The sequence below is a fragment of the Mobula hypostoma genome, chromosome 3, assembly GCF_963921235.1.
Source record: "Mobula hypostoma chromosome 3, sMobHyp1.1, whole genome shotgun sequence".
NCBI lineage: Eukaryota > Metazoa > Chordata > Chondrichthyes > Myliobatiformes > Myliobatidae > Mobula > Mobula hypostoma.
In genome coordinates, this window is record NC_086099.1 from 37,169,466 (window position 1) to 37,192,957 (window position 23,492).

A 23,492-nucleotide genomic window follows, 5' to 3' on the forward strand; every position below is an offset into this window, starting at 1 on the left:
GAATGAGCACTTTACCTAATATAATACTGACAGGGAAGACTACGGGTGGGAATAAGTTGCCTTCTTTTACTTCGACTTAAGAGAATGATTTCAAGGATGAGAGGGTTGGGTTGCATTCCTTGGAGCAGAGGTGATGATTTCGCAGAGGTATTAGACTCTCAAGGGTGTTGTATGGACTGGATAGACAGGGAAAAATCACTCCCATTGGTGGAAGAGACAAGAACCAAGGAAAAAGAATTAAAATGATTGGCAACAGAACCAAAATTTTCAATTGTAGATTTTAAAAGGAAATGAATAAGTAATTGAAAGGGCTATGGGGAGAAGGTATGGGAGTAAGCTTAATTGGATTTTTCTTACAGAGCCACAATTGACTTGACAAGCAAAATTGCCTCTTCCTGTTCTACAACCATTCTGTTATCCTATCTAATGATTTTCAACTTGACTAAATTCTGCATATTTTGAATATCTTTTGGAATAGAAATCAAGGAACACATTGAACTAAGCCTTCTAAACGATTGCACAGGCTCTGTAAATTGCTCTCTAATTATTTTCAATAAAGTTGGAATTTGCTTTAAAACAACAAACCTTGACTATCAACTAAGAGAAAGAAAAAACAAAAATTGCTGAACATAATTAGCAGGTCATCTATATCCGAGGGGAGAGAAACGGGATCTACAACTGAGGTCAAGGACCCTCCATAAGAAATACTTAATGGAAATTCAAGTAAATTGAATCTTGAAATATTGAAATCATGAAAATGATATGAATTTTTCTGAGAACAGGAAGAAGTTAGTTTATCCATGCTTAAAATATCAATATAGTTCATATATGTTAGCTATTGAATAATATCTGGCAATGCGGTTCTAGTTATTTTTACAAGGAGCTGTTAAAGTCTGAAAGATGTTATAGGTATGAAGAGCAGCAAGATCTTAAAGGGATTTGAAATAAGTGTGATAATTATAATATTAAGTATTTATGTGATGAGATCCAGGATAGAGGAGCAAACACAAGAGTAAACTTACAAGAGGCTGCAGATGTTGAAAACAGGAGTGAAAAATCAAATTGCTGAAGGAACTCAGTGGGTGAGGACTTGAGGGAGGTTCCTGATTCAAAACAGTGACTATTTCTTTCTCTCCATAACTGCTGCCTGACCCACCGTGTTCCTCCAACAGTTTGGGTTTTGCAGAAGTTTGAACTTACTATATTAGTAGTTTTGAGTGAATGGCGATGAGAGAAAGGCTGAATGAGGTACCAAGGGGGGGACTGGAGATGAACCAGAGAACATCAAGAATAAAGATAAGACCAGCACCAGGGAAAAGGTTAGAAACTTGTCATGATGTGTTTTGGGAACAGAGGAACTTGTCAGAGACAGCTCACTGGATGATCTAAATCCTAACTTAGCTAGAGGTGAAGTTTAGAACAGAACAATACAGCACTGAAGAGGCTACTTAGCCCACAATGTTGATCTTGCTGCCAATTTATACCAAATGTCTCCCTCTTAGGAGCTTCGGAGAACAATGGCGCCTAACCGTGACTCCTTTGTTTGCATCTTCAGAAACAGCTCTATTTCTATCTTTAATATCTCTATTTTTTCCTTTCAGGGTTCTTTTGAAGACCCTGACCTGGAGTTACACACTAACTTCAATAAGCCAAGGACGCGGCCTAGAAGACCAGCATGCCTTCAGGGTTCCGGGATTTCATGGCTCTGGAGACGGGCGGACTTGAGGTCAGTGCCGCTGCAGGAAACTGGTGTGTCGTGGGAGTCGGAAGATCGATAGCAGCAAGCTGGCTGCTGGCTGTGTGCCCAGAGACCCGAGTTCTTTGGGCACAGAGCTTGGAAAAAGTGAAGCAACAGACTTCTAACATCGTAAATCAGCAAGTTGTTTGATATGTCTCCCCTTTTGCTGTGAAACGGGGACACCTCTCTTTCCCTTATTAGGGAGAGAGAGCGAGCGAGCCTATGGTATGTTGCATATCGGGTGAGCGAGTAGTCTGTGGGTTACTGCAAGTCTGTGTCTTTATTGATGCTTTGCTGCATGCTTGAGTGCTTGGTGGGGGGGCACCAATACTTTTTTGCTGGTGGGGGGGGTGCGTTTGCTGCTTTTCTGCTGCTTATGCGTGGGTGGGGAGTTTTTAACATTTAACTGTCATTCATTCTTTGGGGCACTTCTCTGTTTCTGTGGATGTTTGCGAAGAAAAAGAATTTCAGGCTGCATATTGTATACATTTCTCTGACATTAAATGTATCTTTGAAACAATGAAACCTTGAGACCTCTTGTGTTTGTACCATATTCGTCTGTTTCCTTCCTGTGTCTACCTAATAGCCTCTTAAACTCCACCAAACTGCCTGCTCTCACTAATAACCATGGTAATCTACTCCAGGTACCTATCATTTTATGGAAAAAACTTAAGCCTCTATCACTTTTAAACTCCCACTTCCCTATGCCCCTTCCCTCGCAACCTTAAAGGCATATCATCTGGTGTTTGATATTTCTACCTTGAAGACAATATTCTGATAATTTATACTTCTCATAATTTTTTAAATGTCTATCAAGTTTCCTCATAGCCCCTTCTGCTTTAGAGATAATAACCCAGTTTGGAGTTGGTGTTAGGGGGAGGTGAAGTCGGAGTGATGGCGGGGGCTGAAAGTTGAGTAAAGGGGGTTGGCTGGGCTGAATAGTGGTGTGATGGGGATGAAGGTGTGATAGCTAGGGTAACAGTGGTGAGGAAAGGAGTATATGAGGCTGAGCTGACCAGGATTGATAGTTCAATGAGTAGAGGGGTAAAAGTGGGCTGATTTGTGGGCAAGAGGTGGGAATGAATGTAGGGTAGACAGTGAGGTGAATAGGTGGTGGTATTCAGTTGAATTAATGGAAGATTGGGATAAAAGGACAAAATTCTGGAAGTTGTCAAGTGAAGTCAGGTAACACATGTTTGATGAAAACATCACAACTTGTTCTTTATATGGAGTAATGAAGGTTCCCGGAGGGAATATGATGGAGAGAGTGAAGGGGGTGGAAAAGTTCAGGTAGTTAGGGTCTAGAATACAGTTTGTATTATGTAATAAATAAATCAAAAGAACCTAAGTGGCATGGGGAAAGCATCTAGGTGGACTGGGAATTCTGGATACAAGAGGATGGGCTCACTTGGATGAGTTGGAAGATAGGAGATGAAGGTGAGGTGATTGGATGAGTGGAAAGGATGTGACGGCAAGATGAGGTGTGGGAATGAAGATTAGATGACCAGGGTTAATGGTGGTGGGACTGAGGATGAACACTGGTGAGGGGGTTAAGTTCGCATGCCCTTGGGTGACGGTGAGGCAACTAGGGTGAAGATGCGGTTGTCATGTGTTGATATGGAGAAACAGCAGGCAACCGGAGTTGAGGCCCAGATTATCTATGGTATAACTGAGTGTCAGAGAGGCTTAGTCAGCTATCTGGCCTCCTCTTGATCCTATGTCCTTAGAGGACTTTAAAAATCTGAACATTGAAGAGAAAAATGAAATCAATCAGCGTCGAATTTATTTGAAAATTGACAGGGTGCTGTTCATGTTAACCCATGATCTAAAGACTATTCAACAATATGTAACTCATTGAACGAGGCTAGTTCCTACAGTGATAGAAACCTCTTCAGAGATAAGTCATGCTAAACTCGAGGAAGGATTACTGGAATTGAAACACAAATAAAACCATTGAACCATTTTGGCTGTCATAGATCTATGGGACATAGATAAGTATTACAAAATGCTCATACACCTGACTTTACCTAAGGTTGCTGAAGAATGATTTTGAATTAATTGCCAAACAACTCATTATCAATATGTCAGAGCAAAGTGATTAGTGGAAACTCCTATGTGAATATTCCACTCTTTTTTCCGACGAGATAGAAGAAACTCATATGATTACATTTTAAACTGATGTGAGAGACAGTGTTTCACCCAACTCTCCTAACTCTGTATCTCATCACTTAAAAAAAAAACTGCAACATAATGAGCAGAAATGAAACCACTGGAGAATAAGCAGTTATATAAGCCCACAAAGGTACTTTAGTTCTGGAGCTTTTATTATAAGTGAAGTAACTGAGCTAGAACTCAAGATCGGTATGTGAGGAGCAACTGAGAACTGTTTGGATACATGTGAACTGAGGAAATATTATTATCCGATAATGATCAGACTTTGGAGAGCTGTCTGATTTATCATTCAGATATTTTGCCGGAGTAGGTATGTAGTATATGTGTTGTTGGATTAGAAGCAATTCATTGAAATTTTATATTGACAGCACAGGAGTTTATGTTGTCGAGGATTTTGAATTGCAGGGACAAAAAAAATTCGCTTGGATTTATTGGAAAATTAGGATTCTCTGTTATACTGAATGTTGAAATCAGAAGACTAGCAAAGCAGGTGACTCAGGGATGCAGACAGTAGAACGGCTGCCTTACACAGCCAGAGACCTGGGTTCAATCCTCTCATCTGGTGCAACCTGTGTGGATCTTTGCACGTTCTCTGTTTTTCTCCCACATCCAAAAGACATGCGATTTGGTAAATTGATTAACCACTTTTAATTGCAATTAGTATGAGTGTGAGTGTAGGATCTGGGGGGAGATGATGTGAATGTAGGAAGAATTAAAAAAAAAACAGGACTAATGTGGTGGAAATGGGTAGTTAATGGTCAATACCGATTTTGGCCAAATGCCTGTTTTCAAGCTGTATCTCCCTAATTCTATTTCCAAATAGGACGTAAGAGATTTAGCACCATCTAGTGAGTTCACTTGAGACCAAGTGGGCAATTGTAATGATTAAATTTTTCCAGGTGAGACAGCATTGCTATATTGCAGGCTTGTGAGCGGCTCAAAAGTCATTATAGTTTTTGACTGTTCTCTTATCTGAAAAGCCATACTTCAGAGCTGAGAAGTGGGATTATTCTAATGGGCTTCTCTGTGATGGGTAAAATGATAACTTCTTTTGTTGTAATTTTCTGTTACCATTAGGAAGAAGTATCTAGAGATGTGGATTTGGAAAATGTGATGCCTCTTATCTATGTAGACTTACAGCAAGCTGATAATGATCCCCACCCCAAAAGGTGAAACTCATTGAACCGAAAGCAAGCTATTGTACTGTACTAGTTAAGAAATTGGTTGACTGGAAAGAGATACTCTTGGAAGAATGTAACCAACATCCCAGGGGGTTCTCTGCTGGAGACTTGACTATTCATGGTGCTTATACATGACTTAGATTTTGGGACTATAAACTACGGAGGGAGGAGAAGATGGCGGCGTGATGCAGCGCACGCAGCTGTTCTGAATTGATATCGTATCTGTGAAGTAGGATGCCATACACAATCCTGATTTGATAGAGACAGACGTGAAGAAGCGCGGAAGAACATCTGGAGAAACTTCTGAAATGTCTGCTTCACTGCCGCTGCTACTGTGCGATTGAGAATCTCCAGAGGGGAAGGCCCCAAATCCTCGGCCTTGCCTATTGCCTGTTGCCAGGGCTGGGGTTGAAGCGCTCGGCAGAGATGGTGCTCGGTGCATTGGTGTTGGAGAGCTGGTCAGAGGTTCGGAGTTTTCGGACGGACGCGGAGTCGGACTGTGGTCGGATGCTTCCGGGATGCTGCATTGGCAAGTTTGTGGCTCTGGAGGTTTACCGTCTGCGTGAGATGGTGGGACTTTCGAGAGACTTTGAGATTGTACTGTGCCCATAGTCTGTTCTTATCAAATTATGGTATTGCTTTGCACTGTTGTAACTATATGTTATAATTATATGGTTTTTGTCAGCTTTTCAGTCTTGGTTTGTCATGTGTTTCTGTGATATCATTCTGGAAAAACATGTATCATTTCTTAATGCATGCATTACTAAATGACAATAAAAGAGGACTGCGTGTCCTCATAATCTAATCTAATCTAATCTAATCTACATATCCAATTTAAAATGAGAAAAACAAATATGAAAAAGTGGACAAAACTCTGGTAAATGTGTTTAATGTAGATATGCTGAATTCATCTACTTTGGATCTAAATACATTCAAAATGGTAACAAGCTGAAGACAATGAAGATCCAAAAAGAGTTAAATATAAACTGTTAAAGTGCCGCAGACAGGTACAAACAGTAAAATGCCCCATAGTGTGAAACAGCCCTGGTTAGACCATAGCTGGAACCTGTGATCCCTTCTTAGCAGATTACCCTGGATGGAGGGAGTGCATGTAGATTTACAAATTACCACCTGGACTTGTAGAGTTAAATTACACTGGACAGCAATTTTTTTCAAAAGTGTTCTTCCTCAGAAATCTTTTCTAGTGATGATAGACTGTTTGAAGCTGAACACAAAAATTAGTTCAGACTATTTCTATCATGGTAGGCATTTAGAGAAACAAGAAATTAACTTTCATTGAATATAATGTGCTTAATTGTATAATGATGCTGACACTTTATGATATTTCAACTAAGCTAGAAGTGTTTTGTTGATGATTTTCACTTGCAGTTAGTGTCTGATGTATTAGCTTATCCAGTCTGTCCTCATAATACTATAATTTTATTCCTTAGAAATTTATTTACTCTATTGTCTATTTATTGGGATACAATGTGGAATAGTCCCTTTCAGCTTTTCAAACTGCGCTGCCCAGCAACCCCTGATGTTACCCTAACCTAATCACAGGACAATTTACAACGACCAATTCACCGACTAACTGACACGTCATTCGACTGTGGGAGGACACCAGGGCACCCAGAAAAGACCTACACATTCCAGGGGGAGAATGTGCAGACTCCTTACTGACGACATCAGAGCTAAAGTCCGATCTCCAATGCCCCGAGCTGTAATTATAGGCATCTGTTAGTCTCATAAAGACCATGGATTTGCACCTTGGAAGGTTTCCAGGGCGTACGCCTGGGCAAGGTTGTATGGAAGACCAGCAGTTGCCCATGATGCAAGTCTCCCCTCTGCATGCCACCGATGTTGTCCAAGGGAAGGGCGTTAGGACCCATACAGCTTGGCACCAGTGTCGTCGCAGAGCAATGTGTGGTTAAGTGCCTTGCTCAAGGACACACACACTGCCTCAGCAAAGGCTCGAACTAGTGACTTTCAAATTACTAGACGAGCGCCTTAACCACTTGGCCACGTGCCAACTCTAATAATAGAGCTGTAATAGTGCCGTGCTAACCACGATGTTACCATGTTGAATGTTTTTTTTTAAACTTTCATGATATTAAGCACAACTGATAATGCAGTAGTGAGAAATAGTTCTCCCCCCAATGGCTCTCTTCTGTCTTCCAGGTATTATGACAGTTGGACAACCTACCCCATCTCTGCAACTTTAAATATCTTTGTTTTCTCACTAGGATTCACCTGTCTTCCCCTCTCACCTGGATTCACCAATCACCTGCCAGCTCTTGCTCCACCCCTCCTCCAACCTTATACTTGTTATCTTCCTCGTTCTTTCCAATTTGGAAGAGGGGACTGGACCCAGGATATCAGCTGTCTATTTCCCTCAGTAGATGCTGCCTAACCATTTGAGTTCCTCCATCAGTTTGTATATAGCTCAATGTTTCCAGCATCTAAAGTCTTTCCTGTGTCTTGGTTTTTCACTTTTCCCAGTATTGTTTCTCTATCTACAGATGACATTGATTTAATGAGCATTTTAGACATTTTCTGTTTTGTATTCTGTTCTGTTATAGCATCTACAGTTCTTTTTTACAGTTTTCAACAGCCTTGCCTGCTGTTCTCATTGGCTCTCAACGTGCACCAGGCCACTCACCAAGTGTAGAAATAGAAACAAAACTGCTTGTAACATTTGGCTGATGTTTAGAGGTAGTTCAAGTTCAAGCTTATTATCATCTGACTGTACATATATGTAACCAAATCAAGTAACATTTCTCCAGACCACAGTACACCAACAATACACGTATCACACACAGCACATAAACAAAATATCACCACAAATAAGTAAATAAAATACAGTGCATTCCATTTAATTGGGCACATTGGGACCAGTACATATTGGCCCAATTAAGTGGCTGCACCAATTAACTGAATTATTAAAAGTATAAAAAAGACAAACTACCATTTAATGGAGTAACAAATCATGTACAGTATTTAAATGAAATACAGAATTAATTAGAACACCGCCAAAACTACCACAGCACTTAAAAACAAAGTATTTAGTTCCTAATAGTTATGGACAGAGGAATTCATTCAGTGTACGCTGCTACGTGCTTTTAATTGACTGTAAATCAGTGCATACACCTCATACAGATAGTCTACTGCTTTCAAATAATACCTTACACAATTGCATCCTCCAAATTTTCATTTTAATTGTAATGTTCAAGACAATTGTTGATACCTTCAAATTATCTGTAGTTCCTAACTTGTTGAAGTAGAGAAATTGTTTCAATTTCACTCCCGGCCATTTCTGGCATCTCCAAACCTTAATGCTTGAGACTGCAGTGAGCAAAACAGTTCTGAATTGTCTTACTGTTTATTACCCGCCAAATCTCAGTGAGAAAAATCACTGCCTTTTGAACACAAACACGCAAGTGATGCTATTTAAAATTGTTCACATGAAGCGTAGTGTAGTGTCTAATGGCCACAGAATGTACACGTGACTGATGCTAGTTAGAATATGTTTGGCAACAGCCTTTTGCCCCATTTAAGCAGCATAGTGTCCCAAATAAACAAAGGGAATCCCAGCTATATTCTTGATTTGTTTTGTTCTTTAAGAGTTGTCTCAAATAAGCGACAGGTCCAAATAGCCGATGGCCAAATTAACTGGAATCTACTGTATAATTGAAAGTGCATTTGAAGTGCACAGCTCAGGCAAACAGTAAACAGTAACAGCTTGCCATCTGAGTGATGAAACCCTGGAGGAGGCAGTATATTCATTACTCTCATAGCCTGGGGGAAGAAGCCGTTACCCAGTCTGGCATTCCTATTCCTGATGCTCCTGTACCCGCTTCCTGATGGTATTGTGTCAGAGTTTATGGGATGGCTGGAGTTTCAAGTGGAAAACATGGAATGGTGACAGCTGAGCTGAAGATTGTAGACAGCAAAGATTTGGCTTCGGCTTTTAGATACTGAGCACAACTGTGTAACTTGGCAGTATCATTGACATCTCCACCATTGGCAACATTAGATTTGGAGAAATTGTAATTTGCACAGTCCCAAAATGGAGCAAGTCTGTGTCTTTATTGACGCTTTGCTACACGCTTGAGTGCTCGGTGGGGGGTGCCCATGCTTGATTTGCTGGTGGGGGGAGAGGGAATGGTTGCTTAGCTGCTGCTTCCATGTGGGAGGGGGGAGCTGGGGGTCTTTGGGGTTCCAATGTTTTCACTGTCATTCATTCTTTGGGGCACTCCTCTGTTTCCATGGATGGATGCAAAGAAAAAGAATTTCAGGATGTATATCGTATACATTTCTCTGACATTAAATGTACCTATGAACCTTTGAACTGAGTGTTGGGTATTTCCAAATAAAACAATAGATGTTGAAATATTCAACAGGTCGAGAGACATCCGAAAAGAAAGAAACATGAATTATAATGTAGATATTTACAGGAGCTGGTTAAATAGGTGGATTGTAATTTTGAATGGGAATGTCTGGATTTTTCCACATGCTTTGCTGAATGCACCTTTTGGACCCAAAAGATCTATTCCACTGGATTAAAGCTACTTTTATTAAACAGAACCAGGCAATTTGGTCCACAATTCAGTGAAATAGATGAGCCAATGCAAATTAGGCTCCATTAAATAAAATTACAAAATACTTTACAGATTTTAAAAAACTGACAAAGAAATGGAACAAATTATCTAGAATAACCAATCACTGAACCTGCTAATGTCTCTTGTAAGTTTAGTGATATACTTAGTTGATGTATCTTGTTGTTTCTAAGTCAAGGAATGTCTTACTGAAGCTCATTCCACTTATCTGTATAAATCCTTTCACTTTCTTTTAGGATTGTAATGTCCCCTGTTTCCTTTGTCTTGCTGCTCATGTATATGAAAAACAGAGGTAGAATTCCAAACCAAAGAACCTCCTGTTGAGGACAGTAACTCTCGACTTATTCCCCTTGGTTCAAGAGCCTGATAGTTGATGGGTAATAACTATCTCTGAACTGTTGGTGTGAGTCCTGAGGCGTCTGTACCTTCTTCATGACAGCAGCAGCGAGAGTATGACCTGGGTGTTGGGGATCCTTGATGCTGGATGCTGCTTTCCTGAAACAACACTTCACTTAGATGTGCTCATTGGAGGGGAGGCCTTTACCTCTCATGGTCTTGGCTGTATCCGGTACTTTCTGTAGGATTTTCTCTTCAAGGGCATTGGTGTTTCCATACCAGGCAGCGATGCAGCCAGTCGATATGCTCTCCATCACACATCAATGGAAGTTTGTCAAAGTTTTAGATGTCATGATGAACCTTTGTAAATATCTAAGGAAGTAGAGGCGCTGCCTTTGTGCTTTCATCATAATTGCACTTTTGTGTCGGGTCCAGGAGAGGTCCTTTGAAATGATTAACACCCAGGAATATTAAAGTTGCTGACCCTCACTTCCTCTGATCCCCCAATCAGGACTAGCTCACGGACCTCTGTTTTCCTCCACCTAAAGTCAATAATTAGTCCCTTGGTCTTGCTGACATTGAGTGAGAGGTTGTTGTTGTGGCATTAGTCAGCCATATTTTTAATCTCCCTCCTATATGCTGATTCATTACCACCTTCAGCCTGTTAGAGTAATGTTGTCAACAATCTTAAATACGGCATTGGAGCTACGCTTAGCCACACATTCATGTGCAAAGTGAGCAGAGCAGGGGACTAAGCACACAACATTGAGGGCATCTGTGCTGATGGAGAATATGGAGGAGATGTTGTTGCCTATCCAAACTGACTAGGGTCTGCAAATGAGGAAATCAAGGATCGAATTGTACATGAAGTTTATTGATTAGTTTTGATGGGATGGTGGCACTGAATGCTGAGCTGAGCTTGATAAAGAGCACCTTGATGTCTGCATCTTTGCTATTGAGATGTTCCAGGGTTGAGTGAAGAGCTAGTGAGATGGTATCTGGAATGGATCCAAGTTGTTTTTCAGACAGCAGTTTATCTGTTTCATCACCAATCTGTCAAAGCACTTTATCACTGTGGATGTAAGTGCTACCAGACAACACCTATTGAGACAGGTTGTCACGTTATGAGGCAGCGGTATATAGAAGCCTACTTGAAGCTGGTGGGTTCCTCAGACTGCCATAGTGAGAGGTTAAAGTTCTTAGTAAACACTGCAGCCAGTTGATCAGCAGTTATTTAGTAATTGGGAAAAATTGGATGGACTAGGCTTGTTTATCCTGGGGTGAAGGAGACTGAGGTGTGACCTGATTGAAGAATATAAAATTGCAAGAAGCAGCAGAAGAATGGATAGCCAGAATCTTTTCCCCATGCTGGAGGTACTTAAAACAAATGTGCATAGGGTTAAAATGTGATGTGTGATAGTCATAGTCGTAGTCATAGTCATACTTTATTGATCCCGGGGGAAATTGGTTTTCATTACAGTTGCACCATAAATAATTAAATAGTAATATGTAAATTATACCAGGAAATAAGTCCAGGACCAGCCTATTGGCTCAGGGTGTCTGACCCTCCAAGGGAGGAGTTGTAAAGTTTGATGGTCACAGGCAGGAATGACTTCCTATGACACTCTGTGTTGCATCTTGGAGGAATGAGTCTCTGGCTGAATGTACTCCTGTGCCCACCCAGTACATTATGTAGTGGATGGGAGACATTGTCCAAGATGGCATGCAACTTGGACGGCATCCGCTTTTCAGACACCACCATCAGAGAGTCCAGTTCCTTCCCCACAACATCACAGGACTTACGAATGAGTTTGTTGATTCTGTTGGTGTCTGCTACCCTCAGCCTGCTGCCCCAGCACACAACAGCAAACATGATTGCACAGAGTCTTGTCATCATCAGAAGTTTTCTAATGACTCTGCCATAGCTGGATGTATCAGCAGGGGAGATGAGGGAGACAAGGGGACAAGGGGATAGAGGGTATTGAGTGTACACGCTGTAGAGTCCTCAACATAAGTCAAGATCACAAATCTTATCAGTTACAAATGTCTACGCATATCCTTACTTTAAGGAGGTTATACTTTATCAGCCAATATTTCAAGGATTAATTAAAATAACCTACCTTAGTGTCTTTTCCAGAGACTTACAGTAGTTGTCAATTGGAGGTACTTCCAGCTAACAAGAACATTAAACAGATACATTATTTTACATGAAGCACGTTTTATTCTGAGGTGCAAATTCTAACAGATTATAACTCTACAAAGAATTTCCAAAACACAAATTCAATTCTGACAAAAATATACTCAAAATTCTGGCGGAACTCAGCAACTCAGGCAGTATCTCTGGCTGAGTCCTGAAGAAGGTTCCTGGCCTGAAATAATAACAATCCCTCCATTGATGGTGCCTGGCCTGCTCAGTTCCTCCAGAATTTTCTGTTTGTTGCTTATTTCCAGCATTTGCAGAATCTCTTGTGTTTGGAGAAATATACCAACAAATTGCAGGTAAACTAGTCATCCATCGCAGAAAAAAGTTTTTGGGAGAGATCCTTTTTGGTCCCAATCTGATGAGTGGATCTATGTATTGATATGTAAATCCTAACAATTAGGTTTACAGAGATAAGTTCCATTTTCTAATATTTACACTGTTTTTACCAGTATTATTGTAACAACATCTTCTGCATGTGATATTTTATAACTCTATTAATCTTAATAGATGATCATCTGGAATTCGTTGCTGGGGAAGGTGGAGGGATCAGATATGGCTAAGATACATTTAGACAGGCACTTGAATAGGCAACACATAAAATGATTTGGGGCCTAATGCAGGCAAATAGGATCAGGGTGGATGCTACAATGGTTGAAATGGACATGGGGAGCTGTGGAGCCATACAACTTCTTGACTCCAGTTCATATTCTTCTGCTGCTCTAGAAAGTTTTGGCAGAACAATGATATGCCCTAGTCAGATGGGTGCTCGGCTGGAGAGGATGTTAATGACCTTTTCGTACATGCAACTGATTTGCTCCATGGCCTACCCATTCCTTTGATTCTGGTCTCCAGCAATAAAGAAGTTAACCTGGTGAGACCATTTCCTCCTTTAGAATTAAGCAGAGTAAACATTGACCCAATATTATTTTTACTGAAGAATGAATACATCGTGAATGCATTCCCAGTGAAGACATTCAAAACTACATACATATTTTTCTGTTAGAAAGTAAATAATCTACAAATATTTGTTTAGGGACAAGACTGAAAGCAGAAAGATAAATGTAATTTGTCAAATTTAATGTGCAACCTCATGTTCCTTTATGTGGATGAGTCATTCATTGAAGACAAGCAATGTTAGCAGCAAGGTTGAATTAATATCCTTAAGTGTTGTATCACCGGAGTGTACTACAAGAGATGCAAAGGGAATTTCAACTTGCATATTTTACTAGGGGATAATTTCATTTTTTTTTTGCAAGTAATTGAGTGAGTCATTGTAAACAGAAGACAAGCATATTCTATATAATCTGGGGAAGGAATCAGCTTCATTAACCAAAAGATGATCTAATTCTAAACTTCATTCTGTTCATCAAAGCATTGATTTGTGTCTGATTACAAATTCATACTTATGCATAATAGCTGGATTTAGATTGTTTTATGCATGACTACAAAACTGTGGAAGTATCTGAAAAGACAACATATTTGCTGGCTTATAAAATATTTTCAGGTGACGGTGCAGTGGTACGTCTCTGCCAAAGGAGGTTGAAGGCAATCCTTCGCTCCACTCTCCTGCAGGTCATCCCTGGGTAAGGTGTTGCACCTGCTTAGCCCCCTGATCAAGGTCATGAGAAGCCTTGAGAGCAGGTGGTAGATGGTTGTAAGAGCAGCTGATGCACATCCTGGTTGTGTGACCACTGGTGCCGGGCAGACAATCTCTGAAGAGTATTGATAATGGCTGGAGTCACCTGTTTTGTAAAGACACTGCCCAGAGGAAGGCAATGGTAAACCACTTCTGTAGAAAGATTTGACAAGAACAATCATGGTCATGGAAAGAGCGAGATCTCTCATGTCATAACATGGCACATAATAAACGAACGATACTTTCAGCCAGCTATCATTCAGCACATAATGCTTAAGCCCAATTTATACTTCTGTGTCAAATGTATGCCGTAGGTACTGCGTAACCTACACCGTAGGGTGACGTGCACCTTCCCAAATTTATAACTCAGGTGTCGCGGCGACGCAGACCGCAACAACTGGGATTGGTCTGCTTGGTAGCATCGCATTTCCTCTATACATTTCCGGTTGCTTTTCTCCACCATATCTGGACACTGATGCAAAATAAATGTTGGAGATGATGAACCAAATCGTCAAATCTACCTGCTGACCTCCGAAAATATTTGAAATGCGTTTCTTTGTCCAAGTCTCCCACGAAGAAACTCAACACAGTCGCATAGAAGCACCACTGCCAACTAACATTTTGGTGGTGAATTGCAGAGCGACAAAGACACTACGCATGCTCGCTACGGTATAGAGCTACGCAAAAGTATATATCAGGTATACAGCGTAGCCCATACACACCAGTATAAATCAGCTTTTACTTCTTCATTTACGCTTTGTGGTCTGAACATTGATGACAAAAACAGCATTTATTTCCCATTCCTAATAGCCTCTTAGATGATGATTATGAGTGCTTTCCTGAACTACTGCAGCACCTCTGGTGAAAGTAGCCCCAAAATGGTGTTGGGGTTCGTTTAGACCCAATTAAAGTACCTGGTTGATGCCCCTTTAGTTGAGCTCTGAGTTCGGGTAAGCCTCAGAAACTGTAGGTTATTGGGGAGAAATAAAGCTAGTTTTACCTATTATATAGAGCCTCCCCTCAGAAACCCACGTGTATGGATATCAACTCATGACATGACTGAACTCAGATATAACAATTACCACAAATGAACAGGAGGCAGAAACACACAAATCCCATGTCCACTGGGCTGTCTTTATCCACCTTGTTAGTTACATTGTCAGAATATATTCAGCAAACACATTTTTTTCGTTTATGAAGCCATGACTACATTTGGTCACACACACAATGATTATTTCATTGTATTTTCCAAATGCCTTGCTTTAATGAGTTCCAGAGTTTCGTAAAAGTATATCCAAAGATTTCTTTAAAACCTGAGTAGCAGCAATTGGATAAAAAGACAAAAATGTAGAGCAAAAGCAGTGCACCTTGAGAGTAATCAACCCGAGACAGCATCATTAGCCAAAGAATGGTTGAATATGTATATAGCAATTAGTAAAAAGTACACTAAACTGTCAGGAAATTGAGTGTATATTAAAAATAACTTTGTTTGCCAAGTTTCTAATCTTACAATGAAAATCTATCATGTTTCAGATTTTATTTTTGCAAAACTCTCCATTCCATTACTTATTTATGTGGTATTTCAGAAAGACAACATTCTATAAGTAGTAAAGTATGTTTCTTAGAATGTCACAAACAAGAGAAGATCTGCAGGTGCTGGAAATCCAAGCAACACACACAAAATGCTGGAGGAACTCAGCAGTGCTGTCTATTATAAACTCACTGACTCTCACAGCTACCTGGACTGCACCACTTCTCACCCTGTCACTTGTAAAACGGCATCGCCTTCTGTCTCTTCCTCCGTTCTCTACCACATCTGCTCTCAGGATGAGGCTTTTCATTCCAGAACTAGGGAGATGTCCTCCTTCTTCAAAGAAGAGGCTTCCCGTCCTCCACCATCATCACTGCCCTCAACCGTATCTCTTTCATTTCGTACGTCTCCCCCCACCCCACCCTCCCACTGCCCCACCAGGCATAGCGTTCCTCTTGTCCTAGCTGTCATCCCAACAGCTCTGCATCCAGCACATAATTTTCCATAACTTCTGCCATCTCTAATGGGATCCCACCACCAAGCACATTGTTCCCTCCACCCCACTTTCTGCTTTCCACAGGAATTGCTCCCTACATGACTCCATTTGTCCCTCCCCACTGATCTCCCTCCTGGCACTTATTCGTGCAAGCAGAACAAATGCTACACCTGTCCCCACACCTCCTCCTTCACTATCATTCAGAGCCCCAAACAGTCCTTCCAGGTGAGGAGACATTTTACCTGAGACCTATTGGGGTCATATATTGTATCCGGTGCTCCTGGTGTGACCTCCTGTATATCGGTGAGACCCGATGTGGATTGGGACACCGCTTCGCCAAGCACCTATGCTCTGACCACCAGTAAAAGTGGGATCTCCCAATAGCCACCCATTCCCATTCCAGCATGTCAGTCCATGGCATCCTCTACTGTCGTGATGAACCCACACTCAGGTTGGAGGAGCAACACCTTATATTCCGTCTGGGTAGCCTCCAACCTGACGGCATGAACATCAATTTCTCGAACTTCCCGTAATGACCTACCCCACCATTCCCTATTCCCATTTCCCTCTCTCTCCTTATCATCTGCTCATCACCTCCCTCTAGTGCTCCTCCTCTTTTATTTCTTCCATGGACTTCTGTACTCTCTATCAGTTTCCCCCTTCTCCAGCCCTTTATCTCTTTCACCAGTCAACTTCCCAGCTCTTTACTTCACCCCTCCTGGTTTCACCTATCACTCTGCATTTCTTCCTTCAATCACCGCCCCCCCCAACCTTCTTATTCTGCCTCCAGCGTTTTTTCTCCAGTCCTGATGAAGGGTCTCAGGCCAAAACATCAACTGCACTCTATTCCATAACTGCTACCTGGCTTGCTGAGTTCCTTCAGCATTTTGTGTGTGTTTTTTTAGAACGTCATGCAGGTTTCCCAATACATTAGATGATAATGTAGACCTGCTAAAGGTACTTTGTTGTTAATAAAGGAAGGCCCTTTGTTGTTAACGTGAATGGACTTGCACTAATAAAAAATACTTCCACCTCTAACACCTATCACAAACTTCAGATGTCCCAGAATGATTCACAACCCATGATATATTTTTGATATAGTGTCACTGTCGAGACGCTCTAATGGAGCCCCTTAAATATGACTCAGAATATCACAAAGCTGTTCACAGCCCTGTTAATAACTTCCTTCTAGTTCAAACTTTATTAATTGTAGATCTTTTCTCTGGGAAATCTAATGCTTATATTCAAAATGAGACATCTGAAAGAAACAGAAAATACTGGAAAGACTTCAGCAGATCAGGAATCATCTGCGGAAAGAGAAAAACAAATAACGTCTGCACGGGTTGAATAATCGATGCAGGGTCTCAGCCCAAAACCTCAACTATTAATTTCCCTCCATTGACATTGAGTCTAGTATTTTGTCTATTTTGAACAGAGTGTCACTGTCCTGGCCGTCCCTTCCGTTTATTCCTCATGTTCTCCTAATTCCCTTTTCCCTGTGTTTCTCCAGCTCCCCTGTCTGTCTCGCTCCCTGTGTGTGTGTGTGTGTGTGTGTGTGTGTGTGTGTGTGTGTGTGTCAGCACGGTGGGCACGGCATTCTGGCGTTCCTTTTGTTCTCCCGGGCTTCCTGATTGCGGCGCACCTGAATCTCATCTAACCTGTAGCATAAATACCCCGGCTTTCCATCCACTCATCTCTAGATCATTGCTCCAGCCAATGTAGTAGTTCACATCCTACGCCGCTTAGAATTGTGTATTCTAAGTTTAGTTTCTGCACTGTTGTTTGCCGGTGTTGACTCTGTCTCTCCATGTCAGTGTCCAGCATTTGGGTTCACCCGTTCACCTCAACAGAACGATCTGGCCAACATGGACCCAGCAGACACAAACACCATCCTACCAGCCCTCACCGGCCAGAGTTCCCTACTGGGACAGCACGACCAACTCCTCCGGTCATGGAGAACCTCCGTTCCCAGTCTGCTCTCGTCATGCAGATCGGTAACCAGGTGAAACGTGTCTCCACTCATATCACTCAACCCAGCCCAGAGAGCCTCACGTACCAGAACCGGAGCAATATGCTGGAAACCTGGGGAAGTGCTGGGGTTTCTTCCTTCAATGCTCCCTGGTGTTTGAGCAGCAGCCATCGACCTACTCCACAGATAAGTCTGAAGTTGCTTATGTCATGGGTTTGCTACGAGGGAGCGCATTAGCGTAGGCCACAGCAGTTTGGGACAACCAACCTGATATCTACTCCTCTTCCGCCAGCTTCATTGTGGAGATGAGAAAGGTCTTTGATCACCCAATCCAGGGTAAGGACGCCGCTAAGTGCCTACTCACTCTCCGCCAGGGCTCCCGCAGTGTCGCTGAATATTCAGTGGGGTTCCAGACATCAGTAGCTGACTCGAGGTGGAACGATGAGTCGCTCCAGGGGGTATTTCGGGGTGGACATAGCGACCTGGGAAAGATGAATTGGCGGTGAGAGACGATTCCCACAGCCTGGATTCCCTGATCTCCCTGGCCACCAGGTTGGACAATCACCTCCGGAAGCACCGTAGAGAGAGAACTGATCGTCCACCACCTTTGGCCACTTCTTGGCTCTCTTTACCACCTCCCACCAGAACATGCCTCTCTCCCCCTCCTGCACCCTGAGTAGCTCCCAGTCCGGCTGTTTCCACCGCCCCGGGAGAGGAAACCATGCAGCTGGGGCGGGTCCACCTTTTTCCCGCCGAACGCTTCTGGAGAAAGAGAGCAGGCGGGTGTCTATATTGCGGTCAGTCCGGCCACTTCCTTGCCACCTGTCCCCTTCGGTAAAAAAGGGGCAGGGCTCCCCAGTAGCAGAACCTTCCCCAACCCTGAACGCAGCTTCAAGCCACTCTGTGTCATCATCAACAGTCCTTGCCTCTGCTAGCACTAGTGGGCTCCGGCACAGAGGCAAACTTCCTGGATGAAAACCTCGCTCTCCAAGCCGGTATTTCTCGTGAGCCTCTGTGTACCCCCCTGGATGCCAATATGCTAGATGGTAGACTCCTGGCCCATGTCACGCAATGCACGGAACCCCTGCTTCTCCTTCTCTCCGGAAACCATCGGGAACAGATACGGTTCAATCTAATCTCCTCTCCTCAGGCCCCTTTAGTTCTCGGCCACCTGTGGCTAAGCTGTCGTAACCCCCACATCGACTGGCCCACCGGGAAGATAGTCAGCTGGAGCTCGTTCTGCCATTCCTCTAGCCTGCAATCAGCCCTTCCCCCAGTGGAGGTCACTGTGACCTTGTCCGCCTCTGAGCCCCCTGACTTGTCCACCGTTCCCGTAGAATATCATGATCTCAGAGATGTGTTTAGTAAGCAACGGGCCCTTTCTCTGCCTCCACATCGCCCTTACAATTGCCCGATTGACCCTCTCCCCGGAGCCTCATTACCCACCAGTCGGCTGTATAGCGTGTCCCGCCCAGAAAGAGAAGCTATGGAGATGCACGTAAATGACTCCCTCATGGCTGGCATCATCTGACCCTCATCTTCCCCCATAGGCGCTGTTTCCTTCTTTGTGGTGAAGAAAGCCGGCTCGCTACACCCATGCATCGACTACCGTGGCCTGAACAACATTACCATAAAGAATAAGTATCCCCTGCCCCTGATCAACTCAGCATTCGAGCTCCTTCACGGAGCCACTGTATTCTCTAAATTGGACTTGTGGAATGCCTATCACCTGGTCAGGATACAGGAGGGAGATGAATGGAAGACAGCCTTTAACATCCCCCTCGGTCATTTTGAATACCTGGTGATGCCTTTCGGCTTGACCAACGCTCCCGCTGTGTTCCAGGCTCTGGTCAATGGCGTCCTTAGGGACTTTATCAACCAATTTGTCTTGTTTATCCGGACGATATCCTAATCTTCTCCCGTAACCTCCAGGAGCACACCCTCCATGTCTGCCAGGTTCTTCAGAGACTCTTGGAAAACAAGCTATTTGTTAAGGTCGAGAAATGCGATTTCCATGCCCATTCCATCAGTTTCCTGGGGTACATCATTGAAAGCGGGCAGGTGAGAACGGATCCCGAAAAGATCCGAGCGGTGGCAGAGTGGCCCAAACCCACTTTGCTTAAACAACTCCAGCGATTTCTGGGATTCGCCAATTTCTACCGTCACTTCGTTAGGGACTACAGCTGGGTGGCAGCAGCCCTTACTCAGCTCACTTCTCCTGTGACCCCCTTCCACTGGACCCCCGAAGCGGACTCAGCCTTCTCAGAGCTTAGGAGGTGTTTCACCTCCGCTCCCATCCTGGTCCAGCCTGACCCATCTTGCCAGTTCATAGTGGAGGTGGACGCCTCCGACTCTGGGATGGGAGCAGTCCTCTCTCAATGCTCCATCCCGGACCAAAAGCTTCATTCCTGCGCCTTCCTCTCTTGCTGTCTATCCCCCGCTGAACGGAGCTATGATGTTGGGAATTATGAGTTGGTGGCCATTAAACTCGCCTTGGATGAGTGGGGGCACTGGCTGGAGGGAGCAGAACACCCATTCATTGTTTGGACGGACCATAAGAACCTGGCATACATTCGGACAGCTAAAGGCCTTAACTCCCGCCAGGCCCGTTGGGCACTGTTCTTTGGCCACTTCAACTTCACCCTTACCTACTTTCCTGGTTCCAGGAACATAAAGTCAGATGCTCTCTCTCACCAGTACGTCTCCCAGGAAGGTTCTTCCGATCCTGATACCATCCTTCCACCATCCTGTGTCGTGGCTGCTCTCACCTGGGAGATCGAGTCCGTAGTTAGCAAGTCCTAATAGACTCAAGGCTGATTTATACTTGTGCGTATTGGCTACACCGTAGGCCAGATTTATACTTTTGCGTAGCCCTACGCCGTAGCGAGCATGCGTAGTTGTGTCTGCGTCACTCTGCAATTCACTGCCAAAATGCTAGTTGGCAGTGGGATTTTTATGCCACTGTGTTGAGTTTCTTCGTGAGAGACATGGTCGAGGAAACGTAATTCAAATATTTTTGGATGTCGGCAGGCGGATTTGACTGTTTGGTTCATCGTCTCCAACCATTTATTTCGCATCAGTGTACAGACATGGGGGAGAAAAGCAACTGGAAATGTGTAGGAGGAAATGTGATGCTACCAAGTGGACCAGTCACAGTTGTTGCGGTCTGCGTCACCGCAACGCGTGAGTTACATTTTTGGGGAGGTGCACGTCACCCTACGGCGTAGGGTACATGGTACTTACAGCGTACATTTGACGCAGAATTATAAGTCGGGCTTCAGCCAGATCCAGGCAATGGCCCCCCCCCCCAGTCGCCTCTTCGTGCCTGACTCTGTCCGTTCTCAGGTTCTTCAGTGGGGGCATAGTTCCCGGTTCGCCTGCCATCCTGGAATCGGCCGCACCCTGTCCCTTTTGAAGCGACACTTCTGGTGGCCCACCATAGATGCTGACACTCGCTCCTTCGTCTCCGCCTGTACTGTGTGTGCCCGCAGAAAAGCTTCCCATCGACCACCTGCTGGGCTGCTTCGTCCCCTACCTGTCCCTGGCTGCCCTTGGTCCCACATAGTTCTCAATTTTGTCACTGGACTACCCCCTTCACATGGTAACACAACTAGACTCACTATTGTGGACCGTTTTTCCAAAGCCATGCACTTCATAGTCCTTCTCAAACTCCCTACAGCCCATGAAACAGCCGACCTCCTTGTCCAACATGTCTTCTGCCTACATGGAATCCCCTCTGACATCGTTTCTGACCGGGGGCACCAATTCATCTCCCAAGTCTGGAAATCTTTCTGTCAAGCCCTCGGAGCTTCAGTGAGTCTGTCTTCCAGTTTCCATCCACGGACTAATGGTCAGACGGATCGAGCCAATCAGGACTCAGAAGCAGCACTGCGCTGCAATTCTGCCAGTAACCCATCATCCTGGAGCACCCACCTCACTTGGATTGAGTATGCCCACAACTCCCCGGTCAGCGCTGCCACCGATATGTCCCCTTTCGAATGTTCCCTCGGTTACCCACCCCCTCTGTTTCCTGCTCACGAGGATGACATCACCATGCCTTCAGTTCAGGCCCATCTCCGCTGACACCGTAAGGTCTGGAGGGATGCACGCTCGGCTGACCGCAACCAGAGGATCGCCAATCGCCACTGGATTCCAGCACCCAACTATCAGCCTGGTCAGAAGGTTTGGCTCTCTTCAAGTGACATCCCCCTCAAAACCGAGTCCAAGGAATTCACCCCTCGTTACATCGGACCATTCGAAATCGAGGGCATCATCAACCCCTCGGTGGTCAGACTCAAGCTACCCAGATCCATGAACATTCATCCCACATTCCATGTCTCCCAACTGAAACCTGTGTCTGTTAGCCCTCTGTGCCCTCCTGCTGAACCCCCTCCACTCGCCCGGGTTGTCGACAATCATCCAGCGTACACCGTCCAGCGAGTACTGGATGTGTGTCATCGAGGCAGGGGTCTCCAGTACCTGGTCGATTAGGAGGGATACGGCCCTGAGGAGCGCACCTGGATCCCCCACTCCTTCATCTTGGACCCTTCCCTCATCCGAGACTTCCATCGCGACAACCCGGGCAAGCCTGCTGGTTCGTCTGGAGACTCCCGTTGGGGGGAGGGGTACTACCACGGTCCCGGCCGTCCCTCCCGTTTATTCCTCATGTTCTCCTAATTCACTTTTCCCCGTGTTTCTCCTTCTCCCCTGTGTGTGTCTCTGTCTGTTTATTTGTGTGTGTGTGTGTGTGTGTGGGGGGGGGGTCATGGTGGGCGTGGTGTTCCTTTTGTTCTCCCGGGCTTCCTGGTAGCGGTGCACCTGAATCTCATTTCACCTGCAGCATAAAGACCCCGGCTTTCCATCCACCGATCGCCAAATCGTTGCTTCAGCCAGTGTGGTAGTTCACGTCCTAGGCCGCTTAGAATTGTGTATTCTAAGTTTTGTTTCTGCGCTTTTGTTTGCCGGTGTTAACTCTGTCTCTCCGTGTCAGTGTCCTGCGTTTGGGTTCACCAAAGTTTGAGTTATGAAGTTTTGGGTAAAAGGCACATTGTTAAAGCTGGGGAAGGCAGAAAATAGTAGTTTTACATTGAAGAGAAGGTGGGAAGGGATGGGCAAAGCAAACTAAATATCTGTGATAAGGTAAAGTCAGGATTCCTATGAGGATAAATTGTAGAGATCATCCTGTTTGAGAGGTTAATGGGAGTAGTGAGAGAAAGCAGAAAAATGAAAATTCAGGTAAAAGATTGTTAAAAGGTGTGAAATGCAAAACAGTAGACTTTTAGACATAAAGATTCAAATTTCTGCATGTGAGTATCCTTAGTGAGCAAAAAAAATGTGTTACTTTGCTTTCTAGATGGTGGCAGCGAGATACTATCAGGCCATTACAGAACTCTCATCCAGTGAAAGCTTTTTTATTTTTAAGCATTTTGCTTATTGATAAAATAAAGATATTGGAATGACAACATGCTGCTTCTCCACAACTAAAGTTAAGATCATACAACATTCATTTATTTTCTTACATGCAGAGAACATCTAAATCTTCATCCCATATCTGATCCCAAACTGAGTCTGACCAGATAATCCTTTACAAACTAGCCATTATGGACCTCAC

At 43.9% G+C, this 23,492-nt stretch overlaps 1 pseudogene; it reads left to right on the top strand.

The window, feature by feature from the left end:
* LOC134343335 (uncharacterized) overlaps nucleotides 1-20,683 on the top strand; it is a 64,648-nt pseudogene extending 43,965 nt beyond the window's left edge.
* The last annotated feature ends 2,809 nt before the right edge of the window (nucleotides 20,684-23,492 follow it).